Below are 13,015 nucleotides of genomic sequence, written 5' to 3' on the forward strand. Positions count from 1 at the left end.
TAATTAACCTTGGTCGGTTGGTTGAGGATTTTCTTTTACTTAACCGTTTTATTATTTCCCCCACCGGTTCTATTTCCTCCTCCGGTTCCTCCTCTTCCGGTTCCGATTCTTCTTCCGGTTCTGATTCTTCTTCCGGTTCCTCTTCGGGAACTTGTGAATCAGTCCAATATATATTCGACTCTTCGTTATTATTAGGTGAGTCAATGGGATTTATGCTAGAGGTAGACATCTATTACACAATATCAAACATGTTAAGAGATTAATATATCACATAATATATACATGTTAATAATATATAGTTTCCAACAAAAATGTTAAGCAATCATTTTTAAAGAAAACACGGTCGAAGTCCAGACTCACTAATGCATCCTAACAAACTCGATAAGACACACTAATACAAATTTTCTGGTTCTCTAAGACCAACGCTCGGATACCAACTGAAATGTCCCGTTCTTATTGATTAAAAACGTTCCATATTAATTGATTTCGTTGCGAGGTTTTGACCACTATATGAGACGTTTTTCAAAGACTTCATTCATTTTTAAAACAAACCATAACCTTTATTTCATAAATAAAGGTTTAAAAAGCTTTACGTAGATTATCAAATAATGATAATCTAAAATATCCTGTTTACACACGACCATTACATAATGGTTTACAATACAAATATGTTACATCGAAATCAGTTTCTTGAATGCAGTTTTTACACAATATCATACAAACATGGACTCCAAATCTTGTACTTATTTTAGTATGCAACAGCGGAAGCTCTTAGTATTCACCTGAGAATAAACATGCTTTAAACGTCAACAAAAATGTTGGTGAGTTATAGGTTTAACCTATATATATCAAATTGTAACAATAGACCACAAGATTTCATATTTCAATACACATCCCATACATAGAGATAAAAATCATTCATATGGTGAACACCTTGTAACCGACATTAACAAGATGCATATATGAATATCGCCATCATTCCGGGATCCTCCTTCGGACATGATATAAATTTCAAAGTACTAAAGCATCCGGTACTTTGGATGGGGCTTGTTGGGCCCGATAGATCTATCTTTAGGATTCGCGTCAATTAGGGTGTCTGTTCCCTAATTCATAGATTACCAGACTTAATAAAAAGGGGCATATTCGATTTCAATAATTCAACCATTGAATGTAGTTTCACGTACTTGTGTCTATTTTCTAAATCATTTATAAAACCTGCATGTATTCTCATCCCAAAAATATTAGATTTTAAAAGTGGGACTATAACTCACTTTCACAGATTTTTACTTCGTCGGGAAGTAAGACTTGGCCACTGGTTGATTCACGAACCTATAACAATATATACATATATATCAAAGTATGTTCAAAATATATTTACAACACTTTTAATATATTTTGATGTTTTAAGTTTATTAAGTCAGCTGTTCTCGTTAGTAACCTACAACTAGTTGTCCACAGTTAGATGTACAGAAATAAATCGATAAATATTATCTTGAATCAATCCACGACCCAGTGTATACGTATCTCAGTATTGATCAAAACTTAAACTATATATATTTTGGAATCAACCTCAACCCTGTATAGCTAACTCCAACATTCACATATAGAGTGTCTATGGTTGTTCCGAAATATATATAGATGTGTCGACATGATAGGTCAAAACATTGTATACGTGTCTTTGGTATCTCAAGATTACAAAATATACAATACAAGTTGATTAAGTTATGGTTGGAATAGATTTGTTACCAATTTTCACGTAGCTAAAATGAGAAAAATTATCCAATCTTGTTTTACCGATAACTTCTTCATTTTAAATTCGTTTTGAGTGAATCAAATTGCTATGGTTTCATATTGAACTCTATTTTATGAATCTAAACAGAAAAAGTATAGGTTTATAGTTGGAAAAATAAGTTACAAGTCATTTTTGTAAAGGTAGTCATTTCAGTCGAAAGAACGACGTCTAGATGACCATTTTAGAAAACATACTTTCACTTTGAGTTTAACCATAATTTTTGGATATAGTTTCATGTTCATAATAAAAATCATTTTCCCAGAATAACAACTTTTAAATCTGTGATGACCCGGAAATTTCTGATCAAATTTAAACTTTAATCTTTATATGTTTCCGACACGATAAGCAAAATCTGTAATGTTGAGTATCGAAAGTTTTGAAATCTATATTCATGTAATCAATTACCCTTTGACTATGCTCAACGATTCACGAACATTTATGTGTATATTGATATGCATATATAATATATACTTATTAGTTGAAAACGTTAACAAAGTATTAGACATATAATACTTTACATGAACGTATTTTTGTTTCAATATAAGTTAATATAGTTATTGACGAAATTAAAAGATAATATCATATGATTGAATTATTAGATACATTGAATTATGAATACGAGTCTCTGTTATGAGGTCCACGTTGATTTGAGAAATCGTTTGTTTTTAACGGTATTCGGAATAAAAGATAAAGTGATTTTCAAATGAAAACAAAGTATCACTTATCTAGTATCAGACAAATGTTAGTGGAGAATTGAATTTCATATTACTTGATTGATCTATTTACAAACGTGCAAAAACGTTTTCCAATGTAATATAACTTGGTTATTAAAATGTCTTTGTTACATAACGTAAGTTGAATATTAATTGTTAAGATATATTTAAATAACTTGCAACGTGTATTTAAAATGTGTTTATGTATATTAAATACATATCTGATTACAAATTATTTATGTAAACGATAGCAACACTTGTTATTTGATTTGATCGATATTAAGATATATTATTTAGAAAGTTTAAGGAAATTAAACTAAACGTTGGCGCATAAATGAATTATATCAAATTAAGTTTAAAGTATAAACGTTACGTGTTATAAGATTTTCTAAACGAATTTAAAATAAACTTTTGAACTATTATTAGTTTTGAAAAACTAAATATTATATTATTACATTAATATTTCCATTATATACGGTATGTACAAGTTTATATTTTAAATGAAAATATATTTTTATTTTACAAAGTGATGAATAATAATATCAAATTAGTCATAAAACGTTTTGATTTAATATTATTAAATATGCTTTGATAAATAACGAGACTATGATTTATAGAAGTAAATGACCAAAACACTCAAAAGATTAAGTTACACTTTGAGTGGGTTAGTTTTCCATTAATTTAAGTCTAATTATTAATAAAGGTACAATTCGCGAAATGTAAGGTATCAGTTTTCTAAGCATACGAAAATGCGTTCGAGAAACCGGAACCGGGACGTAAGACGGGTGACAACTTACAAATTATTAGAAACTAATACAATTTATTATTATTAACACTAATAGTATTATTATTATTATTATTATCATTTTTATGAATTTTGTATCATTAGTACTTATATAATAATTATTATTATTAATATATTATCAATTATTAATATTAATTTAATTATAAAAAAAAGAATCAAGAACTAGTACCATTCAGTTTCACATCCACATCCCTACTGTATATGATTTTTGTATCTGTCGGAGTTTGTTATGAGTCTGCTTCAATCACAATTCAAAACAGAAATCCTTTGCTATATATTGTCTATTGCATTCAGTGATTGAATAAAACTGAAAAACCCAGAAAATAAGCTCCACACTCTGTACATTTATCTTTTTCATCATATTTTGATTTTGAATGAATTTTCAAAATGTAATAATACAGTCTTGTTAGGAATCATCTATCTAAACTATCTGTAAGTTTTCAATCCTCAATTCTTTCTATTAATCTCTAATTTTGGAGTCAAAGTTTTGGTTTTAAAAGTCAACTAAGTGTTCTTGAATCAAATTCGAGTTTGTTTTGATATCTCCAGTTAATTTGATGATCCATAAAGATTATAGGAATGATTTGCAACACAATTCATGTTGTAATCATAACCTATAACACTCTTAATCTAAAAATCAATTTTTGAGTTCTTGAGTTCTTCACAGTAATATACACTAACGTAAATTCAAAACAAATTTCAAAAACTAAAAATGCAGAGTTGTTAGGAATCATTTACTTAAACTTCCTGCAAAATCTCAAGTTCCAATTCTTAATAACGAATTCGAATTTGCGAGTCAAAGTTAAATTGTCAAAAGTCAACTGTTTTGTTCTTGAAGAAATTAGAGCTTGTTTTGATGTTTTAAGTTAAATCGATGATTTTGATAGATTTTAGGAATGATTTGAAACATGTTTCATGTTGTAAAGATTGTCCAAAACGAACTCAAAATTGAAAACAAAATTTTTTTTTTCTAGCTACCTGCAAGCAGTAGGATTTTTTGTGTTTTTTTTCTCATTTTTTTTATATCATGAACACATTTTTTTTTTCATGTTGTTTACAAGTCATAAATGAAAACCCGTTCGATTGTTGTTGAGTTTTTGCCCCCGTTTGATTTTAAACTTGGTGAAGAAGATGATGAACTAAGATGAAAGAAATACTAGATATACATGTTTGGGTTGCCTTATAAGTCAGAAAAACATGGATGGCAGAATGGTTAAGGGTGTTTGCGGGTGGGCGAGAGGTCTCGAGTTCGAGCCCTGTTTGGGGCAGTTTTTTTTTAGAAAAGCTCTTTGAAGGTAGTTCTCATTTCTAAAATTAATATTATTATTATTATTGTTATTATTAGTAGTAATATAATTATTACTATTATTATTACTAAAATAAGAATTTATGATCATTTAATAGTATTGTTATTATGATTGTTATTATTAGTATTATAAATATTATTATCACCATATAAGTATGATAATCATTATTATCATTATTATTACTAGTATCATACTATTAGTATTATTATTATTATTATTACCCTTAGTCAGGTATTTCTACGATTATTAATTTTGCAAAACAAAAGATATATATGTAAATATATTATAACATAAAATATACTAATATTACATAAAAATTATGTTTCAACTAATATTATTGATATAACATTAATTAAATATCAAATAAGTATCATAATATATTATAAGAATAATTAATACATAACAAATATATAAACTTAATTGATTTATACTACAATGTGTTAATACTTGATATAGGTTCGTGAATCCGAGGCCAACCCTGCATTGTTCAATGTCGTCATATGTATTTTTACTACAAAATACATTATTGTGAGTTTCATCACTCCCTTTTTAAATGCTTTTGCAATATATATTTTTGGGACTGAGAATGCATGCGCTTTTATAAATATTCTACGAAATAGACACAAGTAATCGAAACTACATTATATGGTTGAATGATCGAAATTGAATATGCCCCTTTTTATTAAGTCTGGTAATCTAAGAATTAGGGAACAGACACCCTAATTGACGTGAACTATAACGATAGATCTATCGGGCCCAACAAGCCCCATCCAAAGTACCGGATGCTTTAGTACTTCGAAATTTATAGCATGTCCGAAGGAGGATCCCGGAATGATGGGGATATTCTTATATACATATTGTGAATGTCGGTTACCAGGTGTTCAATCCATATGAATGATATTTTTGTCTCTATGCATGGGACGTATGATTATGAGAAATGGAAGTATGAAATCTTGTGGTCTATTAAAATTAGGAAAGGATTATTTATGTTAAACTAATGAACTCACCAACCTTTTGGTTGACACTTTAAAGCATGTTTATTCTCAGGTATGAAAGAAATCTTCCGCTGTGCACTTGCTCATTTTAGAGACATTACTTGGAGTCATTCAGGACATATTTCAAAAGACGTTGCATTCGAGTCGTTGAGTTCATCAAGATTATTATTAAGTCAATTATAGTTAGATATATTATAAAATGGTATGCATGCCGTCAACTTTCGATGTAATGAAAGATTGTCTTTTCAAAAACGAACGCAATGTTTGTAAAATGTATCATATAGAGGTCTAGTACCTCGCAATGTAACCAAATGTAATGTATTCGTCCTTGTGGATTAGGACGGGTCGTTAGAAAATCAAAGTTTATTATAGTTTTTAATTAACTAACCCAAAACAGCCCGCGGTGTTACTACGACGGCGTAAATCCGGTTTTACAGTGTTTTTCGTGTTTCCAGGTTTTAAATCATTAAGTTAGCATATCATATAGATATAGAACATGTGTTTAGTTGATTTTAAAAGTCAAGTTAGATGGATTAACTTTTGTTTGCGAACAAGTTTAGAATTAAGTAAACTATGTTCTAGTGATTACAAGTTTAAACCTTCGAATAAGATAGCTTTATATGTATGAATCGAATGATGTTATGAACATCATTACTACCTTAAGTTCCTTGGATAAACCTACTGGAAAAGAAAAAAATGGATCTAGCTTCAACGGATCCTTGGATGGCTCGAAGTTCTTGAAGCAGAATCATGACACGAAAACAAGTTCAAGTAAGATCATCACTTGAAATAAGATTGTTATAGTTATAGAAATTGAACCAAAGTTTGAATATGATTATTACCTTGTATTAGAATGATAACCTACTATAAGAAACAAAGATTTCTTGAGGTTGGATGATCACCTTACAAGATTGGAAGTGAGCTAGCAAACTTGAAAGTATTCTTGATTTTATGTAACTAGAACTTGTAGAATTTATGAAGAACACTTAGAACTTGAAGATAGAACTTGAGAGAGATCAATTAGATGAAGAAAATTGAAGAATGAAAGTGTTTGTAGGTGTTTTTGGTCGTTGGTGTATGGATTAGATATAAAGGATATGTAATTTTGTTTTCATGTAAATAAGTCATGAATGATTACTCATATTTTTGTAATTTTATGAGATATTTCATGCTAGTTGCCAAATGATGGCTCCCATTTGTGTTAGGTGACTCACATGGGCTACTAAGAGCTGATCATTGGAGTGTATATACCAATAGTACATACATCTAAAAGCTATGTATTGTACGAGTACGAATACGGGTGCATACGAGTAGAATTGTTGATGAAACTGAATGAGGATGTAATTGTAAGCATTTTTGTTAAGTAGAAGTATTTTGATAAGTGTATTGAAGTCTTTCAAAAGTGTATAAATACATATTAAAACACTACATGTATATACATTTTAACTGAGTCGTTAAGTCATCGTTTAGTCGTTACATGTAAGTGTTGTTTTGAAACCTTTAGGTTAACGATCTTGTTAAATGTTGTTAACCCAATGTTTATAATATCAAATTAGATTTTAAATTATTATATTATCATGATATTATCATGTATGAATATCTCTTAATATGATATATATACATTAAATGTCTTTACAACGATAATCGTTACATATATGTCTCGTTTAAAAATCATTAAGTTAGTAGTCTTGTTTTTACCTATGTAGTTCATTATTAATATACTTAATGATATGTTTACTTATCATAATATCATGTTGACTATATATATATATATATATATATATATATATATATATATATATATATATATATATATATATATATATATATATATATATATATATCCATATATATGTCATCATATAGTTTTTACAACTTTTAACGTTCGTGAATCACCGGTCAACTTGAGTGGTCAATTGTTTATATGAAACATATTTAAATTAATCAAGTCTTAACAAGTTTGATTGCTTAACATGTTGGAAACATTTAATCATGTAAATATCAATCTCAATTAATATATATAAACATGGAAAAGTTCGGGTCACTACAGTTTAGGTGTAGAAATTTACTGTTTTCCTTGAGAAAGTCCTTGTTAATAGTCTCCTCATTGTGATTTTGTGAAAGATTTGATGAAAAACGGCCAAAAATTTCTGATTTGTGTGTGTTTTTGTGTGTGTTTTTCGCAGTTTTTAGGTTGGGTTGGGAAGAAACTGGTCTGTTCGATCCTTTTATTTTTTTTCTGGATTTTTAATTCTCCGCGAGTTGCGGTATTCCTCCCCTTTAAACTCCGCGAGTCGCGGTGTTTATATATATATATATATATATATTTTTTTAAATCTTTAACTTATAAAATAAATATTAATTATTTTTAAAAATTTGTTTCCCTTGTTATTTAGAACGAGGTCGTTTCGGATCGATGTCCTAGTCCGTCCATCGACAAAATTTTAAAATTTGTCAATTTAAAGCGCGGGTTTAAAAGCAAAGATTTTTGGGTTTTTTAATGTTTTTGGCATACTTTAATTCAAAAATATTAAAGAAAATGATAATAAAAGTTCTCGTCCCTCCCTCGGGTAAAGCAATTTCGGTTCAATGACCTAGTCTTCAACTTACGACGAATTTTTAAAAATCATATTTTTAACTTAGCAAAATAAAGTAAATTTTTGTTTTTAAATTCACACCAAACTTAAATTAAAAATGCATAAAATTAAAAATTCACACCAAACTTAAATTAAATATGCATAAAATTAAAAATTCACACCAAACTTATATTATATTTTTGTTTTTATACATACAAACTTATATTAAAAATATTATTTTTTCAAATATTTACAATTTTAAAGAAGTTTACAATATTAATTTAATAATTATATATTAATTTTAAAAACATAGTAAAAATAAAATTAAAAATCTTTTTGGCTTTTTATCCCACTTTAATCAATCAAATATTATCAAAAATATACGCCCCTCTTTTCGGTAAAGTAATTTCGGTTCCATGACCTAGTTTAACTCATGATGAATTTTTGAAATATTTTGGGTTGATTGATTAAAGATATTTATACCTTAAGAATAAACGTTAAATTTCGCAGTGATGTAATAAATTTTTGTATGATATCAATAATTTCGGACGCAAGACCTAATTTTATTAAATACCAATTTAATACTTTATAGCGAACAAATTAGCGTTTATTATCAAAAGGTTAAAAATAAAAATAAAAATAAAAATGAAAACTGTACAAACTTACCTGTGAGATAGTATTCTTAGTGATATGCTCTAGCCCACTCATAAGATAGTCGGTTTAATTGGTTTTCCATAGCTACATAGGTGTAACCTCGAGCATTCAATGATTTTTCTTCTAAACATATGAACGGTCCGTCTCTGCATAAAGTAACAAATTCGGTATTTGAATAGGTTTGATTATTTGAACATTTACCTCCATGTGACCATTTTCCGCATTTGTGACATCTTTCAAGGTGTCGTGCTCTTCTTTTCGCTGCGGATTTTGATTTTCCTTTACCAAATTGTAACTTATTATTTTCGCATCTGGATTCTTTTCTTACTCCGTCCAATTTTTCTCTGATTAATGATACTATTTCACTTGGAAGTGTGTCATTATTACGTTTAGTAATCAAAGCGTGTAGCATTAGACCATGGTTTAGTTCACAGGAAGTCTTCATTTCGTAAAACCTAAAAAAATATAAAAATTCAGAATGGGGGGAGAAGACTAGTTCTTTAGGGTCTGCTAGGGAAAGACCATTCGGGTTCCATTTTCGAGAACTACACGAAAACAGAAAATCTAACTCTAACAGAAATACATATTATCCTTTAAAGACTTGATTCTCCCCACACTTAGTTAGCTGTGGTATCGAAATTGTGATTAACTTCGTTGTCGACTTCCATCGGACTATCTATGTAGTGTTTAACTCTGTGACCATTAACTTTAAATTCAATCTCATTTGAATTTATTAATTCTATCGTTCCGTATGGGAATACTCTTTTGACTATGAATGGTCCAGACCATCTTGATTTCAATTTTCCAGGAAATAGCTTGAATCGTGAATTGAAAAGAAGAACTCTGTCTCGTTCTTTAAATTCTTTTGAACTTCTGATTCTTTTATCATGCCATTTCTTCGTTCTTTCCTTATAGATTAACGAATTTTCGTATGCTTCTTGTCTTAATTCTTCTAATTCATTTAATTGACTTAACCGTAGACGTCCGACTCTATGTAAATCAAGATTACATGTCTTCAAAGCCTAAAATGCTTTGTGTTCCATTTCTACTGGAAGATGACATGCTTTTCATAAACGAGTCTAAAAGGTGTGGTTCCAATTGGAGTTTTGTAGGCTGTTCTAAAAGCCCAGAGTGCATCTTCCAATTTAATGGACCATTCCTTCGGATTTGATCCTACGGTTTTCTCTAGAATACGTTTTAAAGCTCGGTTGGTATTTTCAACTTGTCCACTTGTTTGTGGATGATAAGCAGTGGAGATTTTATGAGTTACTCCATATCTTTTGAGAACTTTCTCAAGTTGATTATTACAGAAATGAGTTCCCCGATCACTTATTAAAGCTTTCGGTGTTCCAAACCTTGCAAAAAGGCGTTTTAAAAAGTTGATTACAACTCGTGCATCGTTAGTTGGGAGAGCTTGTGCTTTCGCCCATTTAGATACATAATCAATGGCTACGAGAATGTATAAATTATTATGAGATTTTGGAAATGGACCCATAAAGTCAATACCCCAAATGTCAAATACTTCACATACTTGAATGACATTTTGTGGCATTTCTTCACGTTGACTTATTTTTCCGGCCCTTTGACAAGCATCACAGGATTTGCAAAGAAGGTGTGCGTCTTTGTAAATTGTAGGCCAATAGAATCCAGCATCATAAACTTTTCTTGCTGTGAGTTGAGGCCCATAATGCCCTCCTGTTGGTCCTGTGTGACAATGGTTTAAGATTTTACTAGCTTCATCTCCGAATACACATCGGCGTATTATTCCATCGGGACAACTTTTAAACAAATGTGGATCTTCCCAGAAATAGTGTTTTATATCACTAAAAAATTTCTTTCGTTTTTGGTACGATAATCCTTTTTCAAGGAATCTACACACTAAGTAGTTTGCATAGTCTGCAAACCATGGAATTTCATTATAATCTATCTTCAATAGATATTCATCAGGAAAGTTGTCTTGTATGGCCGATTCATTTAGAACTTCTAATTCGGGATTTTCAAGACGAGAAAGATGATCAGCGGCGAGATTTTCTGCTCCTCTTTTATCTCGGATTTCAATATCGAACTCTTGTAAGAGTAAGATCCAACGGATTAATCTTGGTTTGGCATCTTGTTTTGAAAATAGGTATCTAAGAGCAGAATGGTCGGTATAGACCACCGTTTTAGCTAGAACGAGATATGATCGAAATTTGTCAAATGCAAAGACAATAGCAAGGAGTTCTTTTTCAGTAGTTGTGTAATTCGTTTGTGCTCCTTGTAACGTCTTACTAGCATAATATATAGGTTGAAATCGTTTTTCAATCCTTTGTCCTAAAACGGCTCCCATTGCAAAATCACTTGCATCGCACATTAGTTCAAACGGTAGATTCCAATTTGGTGTTATCATGATCCGCGCATTAGTGAGTTTCTCTTTAAGAATATTAAAAAATTTGATACATTCATCTGAAAAGATGAATGGAGCATCTTTTTCTAGGAGTTTATTCATAGGAGTGGCAATTTTAGAAAAATCTTTTATGAAACGTCGGTAAAAACTGGCATGCCCTAGAAAACTCCTAACTCCTCTAACATTGGTGGGATGTGGAAGTTTAGCAATTACATCTACTTTAGCTCTATCCACTTCAATTCCTTCTTTTGAAATTTTTTGTCCAAGAACGATGCCTTATTTAACCATGAAATGGCATTTCTCCCAATTAAGTACTAGATTTGATTGTTCAAATCTAATAAGCATTCGTTCAAGATTAACTAGACATGATTCAAAAGTATCATCGAAGACTGAAAAGTCATCCATGAAAACTTCCATGCATTCTTCTATCATTTCGTGAAAAATCGCCATCATGCACCTTTGAAAGGTTGCAGGGGCGTTGCAAAGTCCAAATGGCATTCGTTTGTAAGCAAAAGTACCATAAGGGCATGTGAATGTGGTTTTCTCTTGGTCCTCGAGTGCTATTGGAATTTGAAAATATCCGGAAAAACCATCAAGAAAACAATAGTAACTGTTTCCGGCTAATCTTTCCAACATTTGATCAATGAAAGGTAAGGGAAAGTGATCTTTTCTAGTGGTGTCATTTAATTTTCTATAATCAATACAAACACGCCATCCTGTTACAGTCCTAGTAGGAATAAGCTCATTTTTCTCATTTGTAATGACAGTCATGCCACCCTTCTTAGGCACGCATTGAACTGAGCTTACCCATGGACTATCAAAAATTGGATAAATTAAACCTGCATCAAGCAGTTTAATAATTTCTTTCTTAACAACATCTTGCATATTAGGATTTAGTCTTTGTTGGCGTTGCCCATACGTTTTATGACCTTCTTCCATAAGGATTTTATGTGTGCAATACGAAGGACTTATTCCTTTAATATCATGAATTTTCCATGCAATAGCTGGTTTATGAGCTTTCAACACAGAAATGAGTTGAGATTTTTCATTTTCAGTAAGAGAAGACGATATTATTACAGGTAATTCAGATTCACCATGTAAATAAGCATATTCCAAATGGTTTGGAAGTGGCTTTAACTCTAATGTCGGAGGTTCTTCAATCGATGATTTATATCGATATTTGTCTTCTTCTTTTAGCATTTGAATTTCTTCTGTTGTTGGTTCATATCCATTAGCCATAAGTGTAGCTAACATTTCAGTTTATCAATTGGTTCAGTTCCTTCTCCTAAAGAACATTCTCCTGTTCCTTGTAATTCTGGAAATTCTTCTAACAATTCTGCATGTGAATCTATAGTTTGAATATAATAACATGTATCATCTGCAGATTACGGTTGTTGCATTGCTCTATCAACTGAAAAGGTAACACTCTCGTCCTCTATACTTAGGGTCAGTTTCTTACCAAACACGTCTATCATTGCTTTAGCCGTGTTTAAGAATGGTCTTCCTAATATGAGAGGAACTTGAGAATCTTCTTCCATGTCCAGAACAACAAAATCTACTGGAAATACTAAAGTACCAACTTTAAATAGCATGTTCTCCATTATCCCTCTAGGATATTTTATTGATCGATCGGCTAGTTGTATGCTTATTCGTGTTGGTTTTAATTTTCCAAGGTCTAGTTTAGTGTATAGTGAATACGGCATTAAATTTATACTAGCACCTAAGTCTACCAATGCTTCTATTGAACTAAGACTACCCAGAAAACATGGAATTGTGAAACTTCCTGGATC

This window comes from Rutidosis leptorrhynchoides, chromosome 11 (assembly GCF_046630445.1).
Source record: "Rutidosis leptorrhynchoides isolate AG116_Rl617_1_P2 chromosome 11, CSIRO_AGI_Rlap_v1, whole genome shotgun sequence".
Lineage (NCBI taxonomy): Eukaryota > Viridiplantae > Streptophyta > Magnoliopsida > Asterales > Asteraceae > Rutidosis > Rutidosis leptorrhynchoides.